We start from the raw sequence: 26,491 nt of genomic DNA on the forward strand, positions 1-26,491 counted from the left end.
GCATTGTGCAAATGTGTGATTTTAACGGGAACATTCTGTTGATCGTGCCAACAACCTTGCACCCATGAAAAAAAAGTGTTTTTTGGGGAAGCATGGTAAAGCTTCTTGCCCCCACCCCTGTCTATCATTAAAATGCATTGTACAAAATTCGAAGAAAATGTTTATTTGAAACTTACTAGATGAAGCTTTTACAGCGTATTTTGACAAATAACAAAAATATTTTGGTCAAATCTCGAGGGTTTTCTTATACTGGAAGTGAAGATGGTCAGTCCTGAATCTTTTTCTGTAAGTTTGGTTGTTCTCGATTGATTAACATAGACTGTGAGTCTTTCTACTGATTGTCAAGCTTTTTGTATAAGTGTTGTTCCAATCAAAACTAGTGTTTTAAAATAACATTGATAGGTTTAATTGCAAGTGAGACATTTATGTTTAACAAAGTCTTGTTGCTTTTTAGGTGGTTGTGTCTTTGTGGCAGAGATAAAGTGGTGTATATAAGGTCACAGATGGGTCCACGTGTTTTCAGATTTGTAGCGTAAAAAGGTGCGTATCTTGTCTTACCTTCTGTGTTAAAATTTTTTAAAGGCGACACTACGATAAATATACACATCCCTTTCTGTATTTCATACCCTTAGTAAGGTTACTATGGAAACCTAAATCTAGATAATGACCGACTTTCAGTTAAGTTCATAATTGACCTATATTTGATATGTAGTCTTACTTTTGGTTGTCGAGGTCTCATACATTTGATGTTGCCATGGAAGTAAATACTTAGGAATAGTTTTAAATACAAAATGAGATATTTACATAGAACAACATTATTTTGTCTGTTTTCTTGCTTTGTAGGTTGTTGCCAAGTGACGAAGCTCAAAATAAAAAAGACACAGATCACGGATGGATGTGTTTTACAGATATGGAGTGTTAAAGGTATGTATTTATTTCTATTTTTTCCTTCTTTATGTCTGGTTTTTTAAAGGCGAAACTATGATATATATTTGCTTCTGTTCTTACGCATGCCTTTTTAAATTTACACACTCAACAGTGTTTTTTATTTATTTTTTATTTATCAAAAGTAGGTTACAGCATATAGCATATAGTATGTGAAATATTCTATAAGTAGGTGATTACATACTGAGTTATTTGAAAAATTTGTATTATCCAAAACACTCAACAGTGTTACTATGGAAACGTACATCTACATTCTGATATAATGAATAACCGACGTTCAGTAGAATGTCTGTAATATTGTTCATGGATCGCAATGATTGTTTTTGAGTCATTGTCTGATACAAGTGATGTTTTCATGAAAACATGTTTTATTAGAAAGTTTTATGGCAAGTGAGGCATTTAAGTTTAGCATAATCATGTTTTCATTTTCTTGCATTTTAAGTTGTGTTTCATGGGAAAGATCAAGAGCATGCATGTGCGAAGGTGTTGTCAGATTTGGAGCACAAATAATACTAAATCTTTTTCTACTTTTTAGCTCGACTTTTCGAAGAATAGGGGAGCTATCCTATTCGCACCGGCGTCGGCGTTAGCGTGAGCGTCACACAAATGTTAAAGTTTGCGTACCACCCCGAATATTTTCAAAGTCCATTGAGATATTGCTTTCATATTTTGCATACTTGTTTACCATCATGACCCCATTCTGTAAACAGGAGCAGACAACTCTATCAAGCAATTTGACTGAATTATGGCCCATTTTCGACTTGGAATATGCTTATTGTAATGTTAAAATTTGCGTAACACCCCAAATATTTTCAAAGTCCATTGCGATATTGCATATTTCATATTTTGCATACTTGTTTACCATCATGACCCCAGTCTGTAAACAGGAACAGACAACTCTATCAAGCATTTTGACTAATTTATGGCCCCTTTTCGACTTAGAATATGCTTATTGTAATGTTAAAGTTTGCATATCACCCCAAATATTTTCAAAGTCCATTGAGATATTGCTTTCATATTCCATACTTGTTTACCATCATGACCCCAGTCTGTAAACAGGAGCAGACAACTATATCAAGCATTTTGAGTGAATTATGGCCCCTTTTCAACTTAGAATATGCTTATTGTAATGTTAAAGTTCTACTCGTGGCTTATATTATACTATCAAGCACTGAGAATAGTCGAGCGCGCTGTCAACTGACAGCTCTAGTTTTGTCTGGAATTTCTAAAGGCAACACAAGAATTAATATTTGTCTCTGTTCAAAAAGCATACCTTTTTGTATATATACTCTTAACAAGGTTACCATGGAAACGTAGCCTAGATCTAGATAGTGGTTTCGGTGGATGACAGACGTCCAAATGTACAAAGTTTTAAAGCAGATGTTGGAGCAAATAGTTAACTTTTTCTTTCTTGAGACAACACTGTGATATGTATGTTTCTGTTTAAACACATGTCATTTTATGTCTATACACTCAACAGGATTACCATGGAGCCATGGGTAACAGACATTCAGATATACAAAGTTGTACAGCAATTTTTGGAGTACAAAAAGTGAATATATTTACCTTTCCTTTCTTGTTGCCACACTATTGATATATTTATTTCTGTTTTTAGCTCATCTGATATTTTGAAAAAAAAATGATGAGTTATTGTCATCACTTGATCGGCGTCGGCGTCGGCGTTGCCTGGTTAAGTTTTATGTTTAGGTCAGCTTTTCTCATAAACTATCAAAGATATTGCTTTGAAACTTGCAACACTTGTTCACCATCAATAGCTGACCCTGTACAGCAAGAAACATAACTCCATCCTATCCTGCTTTTTGCAAGAATTATGGCCCCTTTTGGACTTAGAAAATATCAGATTTCTTGGTTAAGTTTTATGTTTAGGTCAACTTTTCTCCTAAACTATCAAAGCTATTGCTTTGAAACTTGCAACAGTTGTTCATCATCATAAGCTGACCCCGAACATTAAGAAACATAACTCTGTCCTGCTTTTTGCAAGAATTATTGCCCCTTTGGACTTGGAATATCAGATTTCTTGGTTAAGTTTTATGTTTAGGTCAGCTTTTCTCATAAACTATCAAAGCTATTGCTTTAAAACTTGCAACACTTGTTCATCATCATAAGCTGACCCTATACAGCAAGAAACATAACCCTGTCCTGCTTTTTGCAAGAATTATGGCCCCTTTTGGACTTAGAAAATAGATTTATTGGTTAAGTTTTATGTTTAGGTAAATTTTTCTCCTAAACTATCAAAGCTATTGCTTTGAAACCTGCAACTGCTGTTTACCATCATAAGCTGACTATGTACATCAAGAAACATAACTCCATCCTGCTTTTTGCAAGAATTATGGCTCATTTTGGACTTAGAAAATCATGGGTAGGACCATTTTTCTATTATACAAAAATAATCAGATGAGCGTCAGCATCCGCAAGGCGGTGCTCTTGTTTACACATGCCTTTCTGTATTTACATACTTAAGAGGATTACCATGGAAACATATTTCTACATCTAGGCAATGCCATAGACGGAAGTCCGACGTTTAGATCTACAAAGCTATACAACATATTTTGGAGAATACATGGTATGTATGTTTACATTTCCTTTCTTGTTGCAACACAATGCTGTAATACATTTGTTTCTGTCTTTACGCATGTCTTTGTGTATGTTATGCATTCAACAGTGTTACCATGGAAACGTACATCTGCATGAAGGCAATGATATAAACGGATGACAAACGTTCAGATACACGAAGTTTTACAGCAGGTGAAGCATATAAGGTGTGTACAGTTATTTTTCCTTTCTTTTGTTAACTTTATGTTATGTTTATTTTTGTTCTTACTCAAGCCTTTCTCTATCTATACACTCAACAGGGTTACCATGGAAACGTACCTCTAGATCTTGGCAATGGTATAAATGAGTGACCGACGATCAGATGTACAAAATTATATACATGTAGCATATTTTGGAGCATTAAGGGTGTGTATGTTTACTTTTCTTTTGATGTATTATAGGTATTAAGGTAGCACTACGATATATGTTTGTTTCTGTTGTTACACATGCATTTCTCTATCTATACACTCAACAGGGTTACCATGGAAACATACCTCTTCATCTAGGCAATGGTGTAAACTGATGACCGACGTTCAAGTCTTCAGCAAAGAGAGAAATCCAGCTGTCGATCAAGTGGTACAGGCTAAGCTTTAAATAATGTAAGCCTTGCTAAGACCTGAAAATGAATTCAGGCAAAACTGAAACAGAAGCAAAACAACTGGGTGCACTTATAGAGCACCTAATCCATCTTGTATATTTTCGCTTCGTAATACTGTGTGTTCAGTGTTTGCTGTTTTGTCAGGGATTTGTTTACAGCGTCTAGTTGGTTGTGTTTGTGGTGGTGTTTCTGGGTGTTTGTGGTAGTGGTTTTTTGGTTTTGTGGTTTCAGTGTGGTCTTCTCGGTTTTATTCTTGATGGTTGTGTTGTTTTGTCGGAAACGATTATTTGGTGCGTGTTGTTTGTTGTACTGGGTTCTTCGTCATGGTGTTTTTCTTTCAGCAATTACCAGTGTATTATCATACGCTTTGTACCTGTATAAAATTATTAGAATAAGTTCAATACATGTATTGTATACCTGTATAAAATTATTAGAATAAGTTCAATACATGTATTGTATAAAATTATTAGAATAAGTTCAATACATGTATTGCATACCTGTATAAAATTATTAGAATAAGTTCAATACATGTATTGCATTGTGTTATGATAACTTTACTTGTTTAGCAGATTTAAGACAGCCGGAAAGACATATCAAGATATATGCAGACGAACAGGCATCATGTGCAGACGACAGTCTGGACTGGGTAAGGGCGCAATTGTTTTATTTCTGCTTTTTATTCCTTTTGTTTTGCATTGTTTTTTTTCCACTAGAATATTGGGGTACTAAAGAACGAAGACGCAGACGGATATTGAAGATGCATACCAGACAAAATGTGGGTTATTGTTTATCATAAACATGTACGTATGTTGCTTTTTAGTTTATACTATTTTGTATGCATCTCTCTGCAGAATTTTCAAGTTGAATACAAGCAGGTGTCAAGATGTCGCATTGCAGATGACGCAATGGTCTAGTGGATGGTGAAGATAGCGCGGCTGATGTTGACTGTACAGACACGTGTGAAGATGTCATGCTGTATATGTGACAGTGGTTTAGTGGACGACGCGGCTTGGTTCTTCTTCTCGGGCGCACTGAGGTTTGTAATTTGTCTGTACAATTAGTGTATTTCTTTTGCTAGCTTTGTATTAGTAGTGTAGTTTTCAGCCAAATTACACACATTCATTTTCTTTTCAGTATATTTTCTATAAATTGGATATTTTCTGGTTATTATGTAATTCTACATTGTTTTAATTCACATTGTTTTCATTCTTTTTTGTTTTAAACCCGATTATTGTTAATTGTTTAAAGATTGCCTACCTGTATTTAGTCAACAGAGCATAGCTTTCAACATTTAGAAAGGAAAGGTCGATTTTCCTATCGGAGTAGTTCAAGATCATAGGAATGGTGCACACAGATCCTGGTTTTGGAGATAGAAATACTCGAACTATCCGACGAAAAGTTCTAACTATCCGACAAGATACTTAAAGGTGGTCAATCACATTTGAGGAACATTTTCTGACATTTTTCAGTATTTATATATTCTGTTAGAGATTTATTTAAGGAACAAAAAGACCCATTACCTAAAGTTAGATACCTATTGGAAATGTATGATTTATTACTTCTTAAGAAATTTTGTAATTATCTCCCTTTAATACAAAAGTGTGTAAAAAGTGGATTATTTCTTTTAATTTCAATATAATTTCTAGTTTTACATTTGCATTTGATATATATTGGAATATTACAAAATCTGAAAGTTGACCAAAATCTGATTAACCACCTTAAAGTATCAGACGAGAAGCAGTTTCCTGGACTATACATGTAAGGACTTGCTACATCTATCACGCATTTGGATACAAGTCAGTTTGGGGAATGACAAAATTCAATGTAGTTACACTACATTAACTGGTAGATGTATAAATTCAAAGATTTTCATGATTTTTGTAATTTTATGTCAGCATAACTTTATTTGGCTCACTGCAATGCTGTGGTCTAAATCAGGCAAAGATTTGCGACCATATTAGCTTGGGACGGGGTTCGAATCCGTGAACATCGCTAGGTGAGTATGAGACGCAGTTTTACAAATAGTAACATTTATTAAGTAAAAAGTAAACAGGATAACAGTGTCTTTTCATTCTTAAAGAAAGTTGAAAAAATGCTCAGCTTTCCATACGTGACTTTGAAAATTTACATGCAAATGAGTATTGGTGAGAAACCCAAGAAAAAAAAACAATGTGGCTATTTACTTTATTGTATCAATAGGAAGAAAATGTTAGGTGATGGAACAATAGTGGCAGTAGAACTACCTTGCTGGTATCCTAACGAAGCCGGTCACCAGATGTGCATTGATACCCTATCGAACTCTACGTTAACATGGTGATCAGCCGTTATCAACAAGGTAAGCTACTAAAATTACTCAAGAATAGCAATTTATGCGGCGCGAGTTGTAGCCACAGTTTGTATATATGGATGACAGATACACTTTAGTTGCTGACATAACCATGCGCTTGTTTGAGAGCTAAACTCTACTGGTTTGAAACCCAGGGTTAGAGAACTAAATTCTGTCGACTTATTTGAAACAACGTAAAATGTGACAAGCACACCGAATGCTAATGTTGGTATAGACAACTGGTTTTGTGACAAAAACTATATTTGATTTTTTCCTGAACATGTCGAGAGATTTATTAAGTAACGTAATATTGAGTGGTATTTATTTTAATTTACAAACTAATAATTTCGGTATCTGCAGTCAAGAATAATATCCACGTGATATATGAAGATTCATAGCATGACAATTAGTGTAAGAAGATTCATAGCATGACAATTAGTGTTGCTTCTAGCAGACGACACATGTTGTTTATATTAGACGACACAAGTGGCGAAGGTTATGCCTAGAGTAACCTTTAATAAAATGTTGAAACTTATTTGTCGGCGTTATATACACAGATATTAGGTTGTATAACGTACAAATCAAAGGCGATTTAAATTATAAGCCGTTTGTTGCGGAAATAAACTACTGAAGAGCGTGCTCTGATTGTTTACCATTTGCCAGTTCATGAACTGCTTCTAAATGTTAACCGAAATTCATTTTAATGTCATATATATAATGCCATTTCATATACTGCAATAAAATGTTGTAAATGTAGGATTTAATTTTCAGCACAGTTCAATAGGCAGGATAGTAGAGCATGGTTATAATGGAATTCAAGCCTTGGTGGAACTTTTTTCTGTATTTGTCCTGTCTTGCTGATGGTAGAGAGCTCTTCCATACCTCGTACACAAACAAAAAACCCTTTCGGGACGACGGTGACTGTAACAGACGAAAACCCCGTTCAGGTAAAGAAAAAATATTAGGTCATATGTATGCTCTGTTAGTCTTGAACATAAGTTGACTTAGGGGCCTCCGTGGCCGAGTGGTTAAGGTCGCTGACTTCAAATCACTTGCCCCTCATCGATGTGGGTTCGAGCCTCACTCGGGGCGTTGAATTCTTCATGTGAGGAAGCCATCCAGCTGGCTTACGGAAGGTCGGTGGTTCTACCCAGGTGCCCGCTCGTGTTGAAATAATGCACGGAGGGGCACCTGGGGTCTTCCTCCACCATTAAAGCTGGAAAGTCGCCATATGACCTATCATGTGTCGGTGCGACGTTAAATCCAACAAAACAAACAAACATAAGTTGACTTGCACTCACTGTATGCAGATGTTTGAAAATAGTTTCATAAACATGGTATTATGGCAAACAATTCTATTCGCACGTGCATATTATATGTATAAAGTGTTTGCCACATAAATTCGTGAACTTTATGCGCTTACACAAATGGCAAACGTGGTTATCATGGTAGAGCATTCGACCAGTGGTCCGGAGTCGCAGATTCGAATCTTGATGAGAGACAAAATTGACTTGGTTAGAATCAAGTTGCAAAATTTTGAAAATAAACACGATTTTAATAATCGCTTTCTATGTATCTTTGTAAATGAAATATGTTCAAACTAAACATACTTGAAAGTTGCGAACGGGTCACTCTGAAATTCGCACCGTACTGGTATTTATGTGGCAAATAGATGTCCGAAAAAACAACATATTTTTTTGTATCTTGCATTCGGACGGAGATTGAAAATAAACTTGTTTGCCTGCAATATAGTTGAATTATGATACGACGTGAATTGTTAGTTATATATCTTTGCCCAAGATGTCAAAGACCCGCTAGGCATATACAGTATTTGAACATTCCGTCCGTCCGTCCGTCCACCCGTCAATAAGTCTGTCTGTCATATTTCTTCTGTACTCAACTCCTCCTACGGTTTCTATTCAACTGAAATAGAACTTGGTTTACATCATCAATATGAAGCGGACATACACATTTTGTCAAGATTTTTATGTCCGATTCTTTTGGAGAAATGGCACTTTTTCGGAACTTGAAATATTAAAATTATATCAGAACATTGAGATACATTATGAAAATAATGTAGACATGTGTATATTATCAGAAATGTGATGGAGGATATTTTTCCTTGAGTTATGGCTATTGTTTTCGGGATTTGAAAATATATCAAGTACATCATAATATTGTATACTCAACTCCTCAAATTCAAATGAGTTTTTTTTTTAGTAAACATCATCAACTTCAAGCAGACAAGCGTGTCCCTTCTTTAGTTTTGTATTATTCTATCAAACTTTTTAGGGGGCATGTGTTATACAATGTTGATATCGTTCTTGCTCTTCCTTATGACAAATACAGACGACTGTTACTTTACTTTTGCAAATTTCGTTTTTTTTTTGCTTGGTTTTTAAGGCATTAATTCAAATGGTCTTGAGAAATCCTGCATTTGTAATAGATGGTTTTCTCATGTCTAGAGATAAAACGCATTATTATGCTCGAGGCATGCTTGTTTTTCGAAAATTTACTATTAATGATTTAAACGGGAATATAGCTTTATGCTCATTTAAATATCCAGAAGCAGTCATTTTCAACAATCAGTGTCAGAATTGAAATGTTAGATATTTTTAGTGTCCAAAATGGATGAAATACAATGGAAAACATCCCATCAAAATAGGTTTTTTTTTCTACGATAAATTCAAAACAAATCAAGATATTTTGAAAGTTTAAAACGTTCATAGTATCGCCCTCAGTGACATACAGTCGTATAACATGCATGGAATTATCTTATATATAAAGAGAAAATAAGGAAAAAGATGGCTGAAACAATAAAGATAAAACGCACATCGAGTTTGACATCAAGACTAATAAAACTAGGAGGTATTTCCAAAGAAAGCATTTCAATTTGTATAAACAATTTACTACATCTGGGTAGTTGTTTGTTAAGGTCCAGTTTTCTTGAATACTTTACTTCATATATTTTCCGTCGTGAATAGGCAATTAAGAAGGCCAAGAACCACATTTTTTCTTGCATATTGCTTGAAGTTTTACACTCAGACGATAAATGGAAGAGTATGCGGTGGTCTTGTCACATTTTAGCTCGTCTGATTTAAAAAGTGTATATATACCAGTTACTATCCTCATTTGGTATTCAACTAGATAAAGTTTTGTTTTGTTTTGGTTCTTGTAAGCTTTAAGAGTTACGGCCTTGAGGCTATGTACATGGTTTTTCATCATACGTTAATAAGTAAGGCCTGGAAACCTTACTTGGGTTTTATCAGAATTCTGACCATTTTTGTACATGGAAAATTTGAAGTTTTTGGTTTAGGTCCACATTTTTAGCTCCACTATTCGGAGAATAGGGGACTATACTACTCGCCCCGGCGTCGGCGTGACCCTTCTCGGTTAAAGTTTTTCGGCAACCTTTGTTTTTCTGGCATATCTTTGTTAATATTGCTTATATCTTACTGTAACTTCACATAAACATTGCCCAGTATACAAACAATGTATGTGTAGGGGCTAAGCCCATTATACCCAAGGTCAAGGTCACCAAGCTGTTATACTTAGGTTATTTTTAAGGTTAAAGTTTTTCGGCAACCTTTGTTTTTCTGTCATATCTTTGTTAATATTGCTTATATCTTACTGTTACTTTACATAAACATTGTCTACTATGCAAACAAAGTATATGTAGGGGTTGAGCCCATTATACCCAAGGTCAAGGTCACCAAGATGTTGTACTTAGGTTATTTTTAAGGTTAAAGTTTTTCCGCAACCTTTGTTTTTCTATCACATCTTTGTTACTATTGCTTATATTTTACTGTAACCTACATAAACATTGTCCAGTATGCGAACAAAGTATGTACAGGGACTGGGCCCATTTTATTCAAGGTCAAGGTCACCAAGGTCTTATACTTAGGTTATTTTTGAGGTTAATTTTTTCGGCAACCTTTGTTTTCTGTCATAACTTTGTTACTTTTGCTTATACCTTACTGTAACTTCTCATAAACATTGTCCAGCATACATAGTATATACAGGGGCTGGGCCCATTATACCCAAGGTCAAGGTCACCAAGGAGTTATACTTGGAATTATTTTCATGTTAAATTGTTTTCGAAAGCTTTATTGATAGACATATCTCTGGTACTTCAAAAGATAATGACTTGAAATTAAAAATATTAATTTTGTTTATAATCATCGTCTGCATGTGTGGTTACATACCCCATAACTCTAATTGTATTTTTGACAGAATTATGCACCTTTTGTACTTATATTTTTTGCAGTCTTTGCTTTCTGGATATTACTTTAATGCAATATAAGATAACGACTTGAAACTTAAAATGTATCTTTATCTCCATCATCCGCATGTGTGGAAACAATACCCATAAATCTGATTTGTATTTTTGACCAAGTTATGCCCCCTTTACACTTAATTTTTTTTAACAAACTTCATTTTCTGGACATAACTTTGGTACTATATAAGATAATGACTTGAATCTCAAAATATATCTTTACCATCATCATCTGCATTTGTTGTAACAATCCTAATAACTCTAATTTGTGTATTTGATGGAATTATGCCACTTGGTGTATCTTCCTTTTATAGTAGATGTCTCTTATTCAGACATATATTCATTTTACTGTCAAATCCCCGAATAGTGGAGCCCGCTGTCTTACGGACAGCTCTTGTTAATGTTATAAGAGCTATATTTTTGAAACTTTGTACATTTCTTTTTATTCTCACTTTCCTTTTTGTCAGTTTTTGTCAGAATTATGACCCTTATTGTACTTAGAAGACTGGAAATTCCTGATTAAAGTTTTTGTTTAAATCCATATCCGCTATAGCTTTGAAAATATGTACAATTTTTTATTTGACATTACATCTTGAAGTATTTCGTCTCTTGATTATTTATCATCGTTTTCAGATTCACAGAGAGAAGTATCTGCAAAACCAAATATGGTAGATCCAGAACGGTCCTGGCACAAGCAAACAAGCACAGCATCACTACAGCTCTGATTCAAGCATTGTTAAACTGATTAGAAATAAGCTGATATATATATATATCCTCACGTACAAAGTATTTTGGTTATATTGGAGTCACTCGTGTATGCTGGTCAGTTCGTCCGTCCGTCCATCCATCTGTCCGTCTTGTCCGCTGGGAAGATTTTCATAAAGTTCAGTTCAGTTCAGTTTACTTTGCATTAAGGCCAGCGGCCCATAAACTTATATATACAAATATACTATTCATCAAATTGTCATGACAGCATGTTATAATATTCATTATGTAACTAAGTAATACATACAGTTACACATACTTATCAAATGACATTGATATACTGATAATTATTAAACCTCACTAAAGAATTGATCGTAGTAAGGGGCAGAGATATGTAGGTTAGGGTCAGGTAGCTTAAAGGTCAAGGTCACTGGGATAAGTTTTTGTAACAAAGTTGATTTTATGGCATACTTCTCAATTTGACTTACAATTGATAATATTTCTTCGCACTGAATTTCCTTATACCCTGCACTTGCAAGGTCTATCCACTTATCCTCTAACCCCTCGACACATCCATCTATTACATCCAACCCTACCACTTCCTCTAAACTGAAACATTCCTTACATAAACTTACAGTTTTCTTAATTACATTGCATATCTTAGATCTCAGAAGTATATACGTTCAGTGTCCCATATTCCCTCACCTTCCACACCCACTTCCAAAATTTGTTATATACATTTTAAAATCTCTAACGCTTATGTTACATATGGGTTTTCAGCATTTCTCATTTTCCATCCCCATTTCTACAGCCCCCTACTTCCCGAATATTCTTTTTATTATTTTTTTCCATATTTCATACTTACTTATTTCTTAAATTGTTTCTTAGATCTCCTCATTTACCCGAAACTACCCCCTCCCCTACCCCAAAAGAAAAAGAAAGAGGAGTCTTATTGTTCCGTCACTCACGCTTACTTATATCCTATAACAATAAATCTTGGTCAACATTTCCAAATAGTCAAGCGGGCTTTCCTTCCAACAGCTCTTGATATAAATTAGGATTACTTGTTAAACTAATAAAAAGATGTAAGCACTAACAACCTAGTTCATTAGGTCAAAGGTCAAGTTTTGCAAAGTAAGCACTAACTGTCATTTCCATCTAGTCGAAATACGAAAAGCACAACACATGTCACTTAGATTAAAGGTCAATGGGACACATAAGCGATCAAAGGTGTGTCTGCTCCATATCTTGTAACCTCATTTTCCTTACACTCATAAAACTAGCAATAAATATCAAGAAGACCTGTAAAGAACCCAGATTACTAGATCCAAGGTCAAGGTTACACTTGAATGTCAAAATGATGACATCATTGATTAACCCTGCATCAAAGCAGCGTCTGGGGGTAACAATTGCTCGTAGTTTATCGTTTTAGCGGACTAAATTTGTAATTGTATCAACCATTTGACAAATATTTTCTAAATTTTAGGATAAATATTTAAAACAAAAATCAGGAAATTGTTTGTTTTTTGAACACTGATACAGTCAGACTATCTTTAGACACAGCGAATATTTTAGCTTGGTTTGTTGTCAGTCATGATTTTATGCATCTTGATTTTTTTTCAGGTTATTTTTCTAAATGATATTTTTGTTACAAATAGCACATTTGATATTAATGTAAAAAAATCTCAGATTTTTGCACTTTTGAACAATTGCATTTTAGCTGGTCAGGGACAGTTTCAAAAATAAATATGCGTAGTTTAGTTTATGAATTTATAAAAAGCTACTTTTCGCAAATTGTACAATTTGGAGCGGGGGCTAAATTCCAAACTCATATATTTTAAGATATATAGAGGACATTTCTTTGTTTCAGTGTAAGCTCGAAATAGAAACATTCTAGTGTTCACACGTGAAAAAATAATTAAAATTAATCACACGAATTTTATTCTAATGCATTTTATTATTGTTATTATTTTATATATTCTGCCAACGTAACGCCATAGGCAATGTGCAACGTTACTCTACATTTTATGGCAATATATATGTTGGAAAAAATGTTACATAGTGACATTTTAATCCACATGTAGTTATGTTTTAGTTAAAAAGATATCCGATTCTACGTTATTCATATTCTGTCGCGTTAAATTGTGGTTACATACAAGTGAAAATTATATTTGGATTTCCCACCTTTAAACAGTGGCTTTATCAGGGTATAATGCATCGTTGTTTTCTTGAAACTTTCTCAAAATATGATATATAATTCCATATTCTAGTAACTGCAAAATGTACCGATAGGACTGTAATTCTTTTATTCAAATCCGCATTCTACAGTCCTTTGTCTGGATCGTCTACATGTTGCTTTTAAAAGTCATTTTGGCCTCATTTTTTGTACACTGAATTTTACACACTGTTTGGCATAACTTTTAACCAACACCTAACTGATACTCTGAGCACTAACCTTAACCATTTGGGGCTAAAATGACTTTTAAAGCAACTTTGTCTTTTATGGGAACAACTTAAGACTAGCATATCTTTATAAATGATGGGTAAAAATTGTTGGCAAACTTTCAGGTTTTTAGTCTACGCTTTTATGGAGCACTGTAATATAACGTTAGATTATAACATGATAAATTCATTGTTTTAAACAGAGAGAAATCCAAATATGATGTTCACTAGAATGGAATTACACTTGAACGCGAAAGGATATAGATTGTAAAAACGTGAAATGTGCTTAAAAGCAACTGTATAGTATCGCTTTCAAAAACACTAAAATACACGAGAAAGTATTGAAATATTAAAGATTCTTATACATCTCTTAGACCTATTGAACCTATTTTCCAACATAAGCATTGTGTCGTCATGAAATATAGCGTAACGTTACTCCTTGCGCATGTCTTACCTGACTGAATAAGATAAGTTAATAATATGAAAAAATAATTAGTTTAACTCTACAATACATAAAGCAATACAACATGAATGAACTTTTTAATCGACTTATGTGTAGAATTTGGTTATTTTGTTAGAAAGCTAAAAATTAGATATGAACGTTTCATAATGAACTATTTTCACTTGGGAACGCCAGATTTAAGTTCACTCGGTGCTGAAATAAACGAATGTCTTCTGTACCTTTTACAATAGCAAATGGATAAAAACTTAAGGTGACAGAAATAACTAAAAGAATCCCTTACCATTTTGAAATGACAAAGTTTCATTTGCTGTGCAACTACTGTTAGACATTTCCTGATTGATCTTTCTAAGAACATTTAATTCATTTGAAAATCAACTGTTTTCTCCTCTTATCTGTGAATCATGTCTGTCATACTGATTTATTAATGATATACATTTTGTACCTTGTTACTCGGGTATCAAGTTACGTAGATACTTTAAAATATAATTCCGAGCTTACCGTATTTTCTCAAGGAGTTGAATTCAATGAATTTTTGTTCATATCGTTTTAAATTTTAAAATAATAGTATTTTTAGAAGTATTCTTTATTGTTTTAACACTGTAGTTATACTTTAAAATGTTATTTGTGATTATTTTTAAATTTTATTTCTGCATGAAAAATGAATAAAATGCCATACAGTTGTGTTGATTATTTTAGTTTAAGAAATAAAAGGTCATACCATTGCATTGGTTATTGATGTTTCGGAAATCAAAAATGGCTTTCCTTTAGTATCTCTAAGTACTTACCGTCACACCGTACGCAAAATGCAGGTGTGTTCAATTGGTCATACTTTATCCAGATATTAACCTTATCGATTTGCCTTTTGTCAACCACCTATGATATTTCACCTTGACACCATTTGCAAAATAAACTGAGGTTATTCCAGAACATACTTTGTCCTTCAATTTATCCCCCTTAACACCATTTGCAAAATAAGTGGTCACTTGACAACACTTTCCCCATCCAAATGTATTGCCCCCTTTGACGCCATTTGAAACACGGAGGGGAGATCACTTTTACAGTCCTTTGTCACATTGTTATTGCTCCTTCCCTTTTGACGTCATTTGCAAAACGAAGGGGAGGTCACTTACATACCTTTCCCACATCCTGTTAATGCCCAATGCCCCTTTGATGCCATTTGCAATACGAAGGGGGAGGTGGGGAGGGGTCACTTACACACGCCTTTCCCCATCCAGTTATTGCCCTCCCTTTGACACCACTTGCAATAAGAAGGGGAGGTCACTCTTACACACCTTTTCCCACACTCCAGTAATTGCCCCTTTCCCCTTTGACGCCATTTGCAATAAGGAGGAGCGGTCACAACTGCCAATTTTTCAACTATCCAGTTATTTCCCCTTCTTCCTTTGACGCTATTTGCAGTACGGAGTGGAGGTCACTCTTACACACCTTTTCCCCATCTGGTTATTGCCCCTACCCCTTTGACGCCATTTGCAATATGAAGCGGAGGTCACCCTTACACACCTTTTCCCCATCCGGTTATTGCCCCTACCACCTTTTGACGCCATTTACTGCATTACAAATGGCGTCAAGATGGCAATGGGAGGTAACCTTGCAAATGGCGTCAAGGTGGCAAGGGGTGGTAACCTTGGAAGAAAAAAAATGTCGGTAAGAGTGACCTCCCCTGGAAATTGCACATGGCGTCAAGGTGGCAAGGGGAGGTAACCTTGGAAGAAAAAAAAAAAGGTCGGTAAGAGTGACCTCCCCTGGAAATTGCAAATGGCGTTAAGGGGAGGTAACCTTGGAAGAAAAAGGTCGGCTAGAGTGACCTCCCCTGGAAATTGCAAATGGCGTCAAGGTGGCAAGGGGAGGTAACCTTGTAAGAAAAAAAAAAGGTCGGCTAGAATGACCTCCCCTGGAAATTGCAAATGGCGTCAAGGTGGCAAGGGGAGGTAACCTTGGAAGAAAAAAAAAAAGGTCGGCTAGAGAGAGCTCCTCTGGAAATTGCAAATGGCGTCAAGATGGCAAGGGGAGGTAACCTTGGAAGAAAAAAAAAGGTCGGCTAGAGTGACCTCCCCTGGAAATTGCAAATGGCGTCAAGGGTAGGTAACCTTGAAAGAAAAAAAAAAGGTCGCCTAGAGTGACCTCCCCTGGAAATTGCAAATGGCGTCAAGGTGGCAAGGGGAGGTAACCTTGGAAGAAAAAAAAAAGGTCGGCTAGAGTGACCTCCCCTGGAAATTGCAAATGGCGTCAAGATGGCAAGGGGAGGTAACCTTGGAAGAAAAAATAAAAAGGTCGGCTAGAGTGACCTCCCCTGGAAATTGCAAATGGCGTCAAGATGGCAAGGGGAGGTAACCTTGGAAGAAAAATAAAAAGGTCGGCTAGAGTGACCTCCCCTGGAAATTGCAAATGGTGGCAAGGGGAGGTAACCTTGGAAGAAAAAAAAAAGGTCGGCTAGAGTGACCTCCCCTGGAAATTGCAAATGGCGTCAAGGTGGCAAGGGGAGGTAACCCTGGAAAAAGAAAAAAAGTCGGTTAGAGTGACCGCCCCTGGAAATTGCAAATGGCGTCAAGATAGCAAGGGGAGGTAACCCTGGAAGAAGAAAAAACGATCGGTTAGAGTGACCTCCCCTGGAAATTGCAAATGGCGTCAAGATAGCAAGGGGAGGTAACCCTGGAAGAAGAAAAAAAAAGTCGGTTAGAGTGACCTCCCCTGGAAATTGCAAATGGCGTCAAGATGGCAAGGGGAGGTAACCCTGGAAGAAAAAAAAACGATCGGTTAGTGACCTCCCCTGGAAATTGCAAATGGCGTCAAGATGGCAAGGGGAGGTAACCCTGGAGGAAGAAAAAAAAAGATCGGTTAGAGTGACCTCCCCTGGAAATTGCAAATGGCGTCAAGATGGCAAGGGGATGTAACCCTGGAAGAAGAAAAAATGATCGGTTAGAGTGACCTCCCCTGGAAATTGCAAATGGCGTCAAGATGGCAAGGGGAGGTAACCCTGGAAGAAAAAAAAGGTCGGTAAGAGCGACCTCCCCTGGAAATTGCAAATGGCGTCAAGATGGCAAGGGGAGGTAACCCTGGAGGAAGAAAAAAATGATCGGTTGGAGTGACCTCTCCTGGAAATTGCAAATGGCGTCAAGATGGCAAGGGGAGGTAACCCTGGAAGAAGAAAAAATGATCGGTTAGAGTGACCTCCCCTGGAAATTGCAAATGGCGTCAAGATGGCAAGGGGAGGTAACCCTGGAAGAAAAAAAAGGTCGGTAAGAGTGACCTCCCCTGGAAATTGCAAATGGCGTCAAGATGGCAAGAGGAGGTAACCCTGGAAGAAGAAAAAAAAGTCGGTTAGAGTGACCTCCCCTGGAAATTGCAAATGGCGTCAAGATGGCAAGGGCAGGTAACCTTGGAAGAAGAAAAAAAAGGTCGGTAAGAGTGATCTCCCCTGGAAATTGCAAATGACGTCAAGATGGCAAGGGGAGGTAACCTTGGAAGATGTAAGAGGGTCGGTTAGGGTGACCTTCCCTGGAAATTGCAAATGGCGTCAAGATGGCAAGAGGAGGTAACCTTGGAAAGAAAAAAAAATGAGGTCGGTTAGAGTGACCTCCCCTGGAAATTGCAAATGGCGTCAAGATGGCAAGGGGAGGTAACCTTGGAAAGGAAAAAAAAGGTCGCTTAGAAAGACCTCTCCTGGAAATTGCAAATGGCGTCAAGATGGCAAGGGGAGGTAACCTTGGAAAAAAGGTCGGTTAGTGACCTCCCCTGGAAGTTGCAAATGGCGTCGAGGTGAGGTAACCTTGAAAGGAGGAATAAAGGTCGGTTAGAGTGACCTCCCCTGGAAGTTGCAAGTGGCGTCGAGATGGCGAGGGTGGGTAACCTTGGAAGGAAAAAAGGTTCGGTTAGAATGACCTTCCCTGGAAATTGCAAATGGCGTCGAGATGGCGAGGGTGGGTAACCTTGGAATGAACAAAAAACGGACGGTTAGATCAACCGTCCTTGGAAACTGTAAATGGCGTCGAGGTTGCAAGGGGAGGTAACCTTGGAATGAACAAAAAACCGTCGGTTAGTGCGACCTCCCCTGGAAATTGCCTATGACGTGGAGGTGGCAAGGGGAGGTAACCTTGGAAGGAACAAAAAACGGTTGGTTAGTGTAAACTCCCCTGGATATTGAAAATGGCGTCGAGGAGGTAACCTTGGAATGAACACTTTTGCAAGTGGCGTCAATTTAGGAAGAGGTAACATGATGGAAAGAAAGGTTAGAGTGACCTCTCCTGCATTTTATAAATGACGTCAAGATGGCAAGTGGAGGTAACCTTTGAGGGAATAAAAAGTGGTGTGACCTACCCTGCAACAAGTAACTGGATGCAAAAAAGGTGGATAAGGGACATCTCATGAGTTTTTTCAAATGACGTCAAGATGGAAAGGGGAGGTAACTTTGGACAGGAAAAAGGTAGATTAGGGTGACCTCCCCTGCATTTTGGAAATGGCGTCTAGGAGAAGAGGTGATTAAGTTCTGGATGGAAAAAGAAACGGCATTGGTAAAGGTGACCTGCCCTGCATTTTCAAATGACGTCAAGGCGGGGAGGGGAGAAAAAGAAAAAAAGAAACAGAGTCGATTTAGCTGACCTCCCCTTCATTTTGCACATGGCGTCGGGGGGGGGGGGGGGGGGGGGAAGGGAAGTAACTTTGGAAGGAAAAATAAATCAAGTCTGTTGAGTGACTTCCACTGAATAGTGAAAATGGCACCAAGGAGGGGAATGGGGGTAACTTTTGGGTGGAAACGTATAAATTTTATGACTTCTTCAAATAAAAATAATCAACACAATTGCAATGCCTTTTATTCAATTTTCAAGCAGCAATAAATAGCAAAAATAGTCTTATATAACCATAGTCCTTTTAAGATGCAAATTAAAATGTTAATGTTCTGGATATAATGAAAGGTGACTATTTTCAAATTGAATATGATGTATAAAAATCACTGAATTCAACAGTAAAAAATGAAGAAAAACATGGTAATCTTTGGATTATGTTCAAAGCTCTTACTGCCATTGAGGAAGAACTAGCGGGCTGAAAAACATACTACAATACAAAGTGCAAACTGCGTATTATCAATAAATTAGTGTCCCTGTCTGTATCCGCTTATTTTTAAACGTTTTTTTTTGAAAAATAGTGATACTGTTTACCTACTACTACTGTAAAAAGGTATAGAAGACATTTGTTTCAGTATAAGATCGGAATATCTTTCATCAATTGAATTAAATTTGTTCTTCCCGAGTGATTGATATTTCAGTATTGCGTGTTCTTTTACAATTACTAGTATTGTCTGTCTAACTGTTTTAATCAAACTGTACACATTACATTGTTAAAAAAAAGGTCATTCACAGCAAATGTTTGATCTCTTGTCGAGTTTAATGAATTTACCTCATTTAACCGCGCAGTGATACACGCCATGCGAAACGTCTAGCTATACTTAATGACGTCACAATGCCTATGTTTATAGGTTTACGAGATATATAATTATGTTTCCCTTCGGTGTGTAGTTTAGTGTTTTTGCAAGTATTTATACAGCTCTGTCTTTCAATAAAATTATCTACTTCCTTATAATTCATATCCTTTCGTGTTTAGGTGCAGTTCTTTACCAATGGACATCATTAGTTGGATTTCTCAGTGTTTGAAACAATGACTTTATCAGGTCATAATTTATAATTATATTCCAGTAATCCATTAAAATTAAGGGCTACAAGCACATATATTTCTTAACATTTAATCAACGCATCTTTTTACCCCTCATTATATACCAGTCTAAAATTTCAGACATTGCGCTTATAAAAGACAAAGTTGCTTTAAAAAGTCATTTCAGTCTAAACGTTAATGTTAGTGCTCATAATTAGGTGTCAGTTAAGAGTTATGCCAATCAGTGTAAAATGCAGTGTACAAGAAATGAGGCTAAAATGACTTTAAAAGGCTAATTTAGACATCTCAGACAAATGACAGTAGAAAATAAGTTTAATCAAATGAAATTTGATTTTATCTGCATAGTTTTAGTTAGAAGAGTATGGAATTATATTTAATACTTTCAGAGGATTATTAAAATACAACAATATATTATATCCTGATAAACTTGCTGTTTTAACAACGAGAAATCAAAAAATGATGTTCAACGAAAATATGCTTCAATGAATACACAGCTTTAATTATAAGAGACCTTTAGCATTAGAAAATGCATCTATTTTATCAAAATGAAAAAAGAAAGAAATTTTACAGAAAAACCTAATTTTTTCCAACATATTCATTCTGACGCTATGACATTAAACGTGACATTGCGCATAACATGCTAAGTTGCGTGGCGACGTTACGTTGGAAATGTATGTAATATTTTGGAAAACAAATATTAAAATGCATACAATTTCATTTATTATCAAATCATTTTCAGGCGATTTTATATGCATATACAACGTTTTTATATTTCGATCTTAAACTGAAACAAATGTCCTATTTGTCTTGAAAATTAGTCAAGGGAGAACTATAGGAAATTGGGCATTACTTGTATGTCATATTTGAGCCTTTTTAAAACCGAGTAATGAGATTCACATTATACTTATCCTACAAAAATAAAAGAGAAATTATAATTTTATAATCTATAATATACCGAACTAGAAATACTTGTTTGCTCTATACTGATGTGTCTAAACTAAATTCTGCATCAGTGTTCCAAGAAAAAATCCTCATTTTTACTCCAATTATTCATCATAGAATTTAACAAAATACATTTAAGTTATTAAACATTCTCAATTATATATTTGTGAGCTATCCACCATGCTTGTGCCAGCGTTGTCATGTTTTCATGCTTCGTGTGTTTGTGCCAGTGCTGTTGTAGTGCCATGTCTGTGTGCTGGTGTCAGTGCTGTTGTAGTGCCATGTCTGTGTGCTGGTGTCAGGGCTGTTGTAGTGCCATGTCTGTGTGCTGGTGTCAGGGCTGTTGTAGTGCCATGTCTGTGTGCTGGTGTCAGGGCTGTTGTAGTGCCATGTCTGTGTGCTGGTGTCAGGGCTGTTGTAGTGCCATGTCTGTGTGCTGGTGACAGGGCTGTCTTGGATTTGCCATACTTAGTTCTTCCTTCTACATTCTCCAAATAGTTCTCTCGTGTGTGTTTGAAACAATCTGAAAATGGTGACAGATGTTATACGTAACACGAAGATCAAATCAGATTAACCTTCAAATCAGATTAACCTTCACAGGCAAGCCATCCAGCTGGCTTACGGAAGGTCGGTGGTTCTACCCAGGTGCCCGCTCGTGATGAAATAATGCACGGAGGGGCACCTGGGGTCTTCCTCCGCCATTAAAGCTGGAAAGTCGCCATATGACCTATCATGTGTCGGTGCGACGTTAAATCCAACAAAAAACCTTCACAGGCGGATGAAAAAAACAAGAGGACCATGATGGTCCTAAATCGCTCACCTGTCCCCACGTGACCCAGTTTTAAACCGAGTATGATGTCGTTTTTTTCTATTATTTGACATTGTGACCTAGTTTTTGTACTCATGTGACCCAGTGTTGAATCTGACCAAGTTATCATCAAGATAAAAATTCTAACCAGTTTTCATGAAGATTCATTGAACAAGAGGACCATGATGGTCCTGAATCGCTACCCTTTCCCCACATGACCCAGTTTTGAACTGAGTATGACGTCGTTTTTTATATTATTTGACATAGTGACCTAGTTTTTGAGCTCATGTGACCCAGTTTTGAACCTGACCTTGATATTATCAAGATGAACATTCAGACCAACTTTCATACAGACCCATGGTAAATATGGCCTCTAGAGAGGTCACAAGGTTTTTTTATTATTTGACCTACTGACCTAGTTATTGAGGGCACGTGACCCAGATTCGAACTAGATATAATCAAGATGAACATTCTGACCAACCTTTATGAAGATCTTTGAAAAATATGGCCTCCAGAGAGGTCACAAGGTTTTTCTATTTTTAGACCTACTGACATAGTTTTTGAAGGCACGTGACCCAGTTTCGAACTTGACCTAGATATCATCAAGATGAACATTCTGACCTATTTTCATGAAGATCTTATGAAAAATATGACCTCTAGAGAGGTCACAAGGTTTTTCTATTCTTAGACCTACTGACCTACTTTTGTACGGCACGTAACCCAGTTTCAAGCTTGACCTAGATATTATCAAGATAAACATTCAGACCAACTTTCATACAGATCCCATGAAAAATATGGCCTCTAGAGAGGTCACAAGGTTTTTCTTTTATTTGACCTACTGACCTAGTTTTTGACGGCACGTGACCCAGTTTCAAACTTGACCTAGATTTCATCAAGATAAACATTCTGACCAATTTTCATGAAGATTTTGTGAAAAATATGGCCTCTAGAGAGGTCACAAGGTTTTTCTATTTTTAGACCTACTGACCTAGTTTTTGAAGGCACGGGACCCAGTTTCAAACTTAACTTAGATATCATCAATGTGAACATTCTGATCTATTTTCATGAAGATCTTGTGAAAAATATGGCCTCTAGAGAGGTCACAATGTTTTTCTATTTTTAGACCTACTGACCTAGTTTTTAACGGCACGTAACCCAGTTTCGAACTTGACCTAGACATCATCAAGGTAAACATTCTGACCAATTTTCAAAAAGATCCCACGAAAAATGTGACCTCTAGAGTGGTCACAAGCAAAAGTTTATGCACGCACGCACGGATGGACGCACGACGGACGCTGCGCGATCACAAAAGCTCACCTTGTCACTTTGTGACAGGTGAGCTAAAAATATGGCCTCTATAGAGGTCACAAGGTTTTTATTATTTGACCTACTGACCTAGTTATTGACGCACGTGACCCAGTTTCGAACCTGACCTAGATATCATCAAGGTGAACATTCTGAAAATTTTCATGAAGATCAATTCAAAAGTATGGCCTCTAGAGAGGTCACAAGGTTTTTCTATTTTTAGACCTACTGACCTAGTTTTTGACTGCAGTTGACCCAGTTTCGAACATGACCTAGATATCATCAAGATGAACATTCAGATCAACTTTCATACAGATCCCATGAAATATATGGCCTCTAGAGAGGTCACAAGGTTTTTTATATTATTTGACCTACTGACCTAATTATTAAAAACACGTGACCAAGTTTCGAACTTGACCTAGATATCAATAAGGTGAACATTCTGATCTTTTTTCATGAAGATCTTGTGAAAAATATGGCCTCTAGAGAGGTCACAAGGTTTTTCTATTTTTAGACCTACTGACCTAGTTTTTGACGGCACGTGACCCAGTTTCGAACTTGACCTAGACATCATCAAGGTGAACATTCTGACCAATTTTCAAAAAGATCCCATGAAAAATGTGACCTCTAGAGTGGTCACAAGCAAAAGTTTACCCACGCACGCACAACGGACGACGGACGCTGCGCGATCACAAAAGCTCACCTTGTCACTTTGTGACAGGTGAGCTAAAAATATGGCCTCTAGAGAGGTCACAAGGTTTTTTATTATTTGACCTACTGACCTAGTTATTGACGCACGTGCCCCAGTATCGAACCTGACCTAGATATCATCAAGGTGAACATTCTGACAATTTTCATGAAGATCAATTCAAAAGTATGGCCTCTAGAGAGGTCACAAGGTTTTTCTATTTTTAGACCTACTGACCTAGTTTTTGACTGCAGTGACCCAGTTTCGAACATGACCTAGATATCATCAAGATGAACATTCAGACCAACTTTCATACAGATCCCATGAAATATATGGCCTCTAGAAGAGGTCACAAGGTTTTTTTTATTATTTGACCTGACCTAGTTATTAAAAACACGTGATAAAGTTTCGAACTTTTTCTAGATATCAACAAGTTGAACATTCTGACCAATTTTCATGAAGATCCATTGACAAGTATGGCCTCTAGAGAGGTCACAAGGTTTTTCTATTTTTAGACCTACTGACCTTATTTTTGACTGCAGTTGATCCAGTTTCGAACTTGACCTATATATCATCAAGATACAAATTCTAACCAATTTTCATACAGATCCCATGTAAAATATGGCCTCTAAAGAGGTCACAAGGTTTTTTATATTATTTGACCTACTGACCTAATTATTAAAAACACGTGACCAAGTTTCGAACTTGACCTAGATATCAATAAGGTGAACATTCTGATCTTTTTTCATGAAGATCTTGTGAAAAATATGGCCTCTAGAGAGGTCACAAGGTTTTTCTATTTTTAGACCTACTGACCTAGTTTTTGACGGCACGTGACCCAGTTTCGAACTTGACCTAGACATCATCAAGGTGAACATTCTGACCAATTTTCAAAAAGATCCCATGAAAAATGTGACCTCTAGAGTGGTCACAAGCAAAAGTTTACCCACGCACGCACAACGGACGACGGACGCTGCGCGATCACAAAAGCTCACCTTGTCACTTTGTGACAGGTGAGCTAAAAATATGGCCTCTAGAGAGGTCACAAGGTTTTTTATTATTTGACCTACTGACCTAGTTATTGACGCACGTGACCCAGTATCGAACCTGACCTAGATATCATCAAGGTGAACATTCTGACAATTTTCATGAAGATCAATTCAAAAGTATGGCCTCTAGAGAGGTCACAAGGTTTTTCTATTTTTAGACCTACTGACCTAGTTTTTGACTGCAGTTGACCCAGTTTCGAACATGACCTAGATATCATCAAGATGAACATTCAGACCAACTTTCATACAGATCCCATGAAATATATGGCCTCTAGAGAGGTCACAAGGTTTTTTTTATTATTTGACCTGACCTAGTTATTAAAAACACGTGATAAAGTTTCGAACTTTTTCTAGATATCAACAAGTTGAACATTCTGACCAATTTTCATGAAGATCCATTGACAAGTATGGCCTCTAGAGAGGTCACAAGGTTTTTCTATTTTTAGACCTACTGACCTTATTTTTGACTGCAGTTGATCCAGTTTCGAACTTGACCTATATATCATCAAGATACAAATTCTAACCAATTTTCATACAGATCCCATGAAAAATATGGCCTCTAAAGAGGTCACAAGGTTTTTCTATTTTTAGACCTACTGACCTAGTTATTGATGGCATGTGACCCAGTTTCAAACTTTACCTAGATATCATCAAGGTGAACATACTGACCAATTTTCATGAAGATCCATTTAAAAGTATGGTCTCTAGAGAGGTCACAAGGTTTTTCTATTTTTAGACCTACTGACCTAGTTTTTGACTGCAGTTGACCCAGTTTCAAATTTGACCTAGATATCATCAAGATAAACATTCTCACCAATCTTCATACAAATCCCATGAAAAATATGGCCTCCAGAGAGGTCACAAGGTTTTTTTATTATTTGACCTACTGACCTAGTTTTTGAAGGCACGTGACCCAGTTTCGAACTTGACCTAGATATCATCAAGTTAAACATTCTGAATAACTTTCATGAAGATCCATTGAAAAGTATGGCCTCTAGAGAGGTCACAAGGTTTTTCTATTTTTAGACCTACTGACCTAGTTTTTGATCGCAGCTGACCCAGTTTCAAATTTAACCTAGATATCATCAAGATAAATTCTGACCAACTTTCATAAAGATCCCATGAAAAATGTGACCTCTAGAATGGTCACAAGCAAAAATTTACGCACGCACGGACGCACGCATGCACGGACGACGGACGCTGCGCGATCACAAAAGCTCACATTGTCACTTTGTGACATGTGAGCTAACAACAACAACAAAAACTGCGAATGGAAAGAAGGATACACATTATGAAACAGAAATTATAGAACAACTAGATATGTGTCCATAGGACACAGGCACCCGACTAGGCATAGGAAATAGAGATCAATATAATTGAACCTTTACTAATCCTACCAGGTGTTCTGTATTACAAAAGTGCTTCTATTGTGACATTTTGATACAAACAAAACTGTATTATCTGCACTATTAATTACTTACTGGTAATTCATTTTATTATTGGCTTGTTAAAAGTTAACTTTTTACTATAAGTAAGTTGACAAATCAAAGGAACCATGTTTTGAGGGGTAAATCAAACACATATGAATAAATCCTAAATGTTTTTGTTGTGCAAAAATGTATGATATTGTGTCTAAAACAGTTTTC

The 26,491-nt window shown here is 36.5% G+C and overlaps 1 long non-coding RNA gene across 1 annotated transcript; it reads left to right on the forward strand.

Moving 5' to 3' along the window:
* The first annotated feature begins 7,217 nt into the window (after positions 1-7,217).
* Positions 7,218-15,090, forward strand: LOC128550158 (uncharacterized). The gene is made up of 2 exons (XR_008368147.1): positions 7,218-7,429; positions 11,392-15,090. It is a non-coding gene; the product is annotated as an uncharacterized LOC128550158 (long non-coding RNA).
* The last annotated feature ends 11,401 nt before the right edge of the window (positions 15,091-26,491 follow it).

Source organism: Mercenaria mercenaria, chromosome 17 (assembly GCF_021730395.1).
Source record: "Mercenaria mercenaria strain notata chromosome 17, MADL_Memer_1, whole genome shotgun sequence".
Taxonomy (NCBI): domain Eukaryota; kingdom Metazoa; phylum Mollusca; class Bivalvia; order Venerida; family Veneridae; genus Mercenaria; species Mercenaria mercenaria.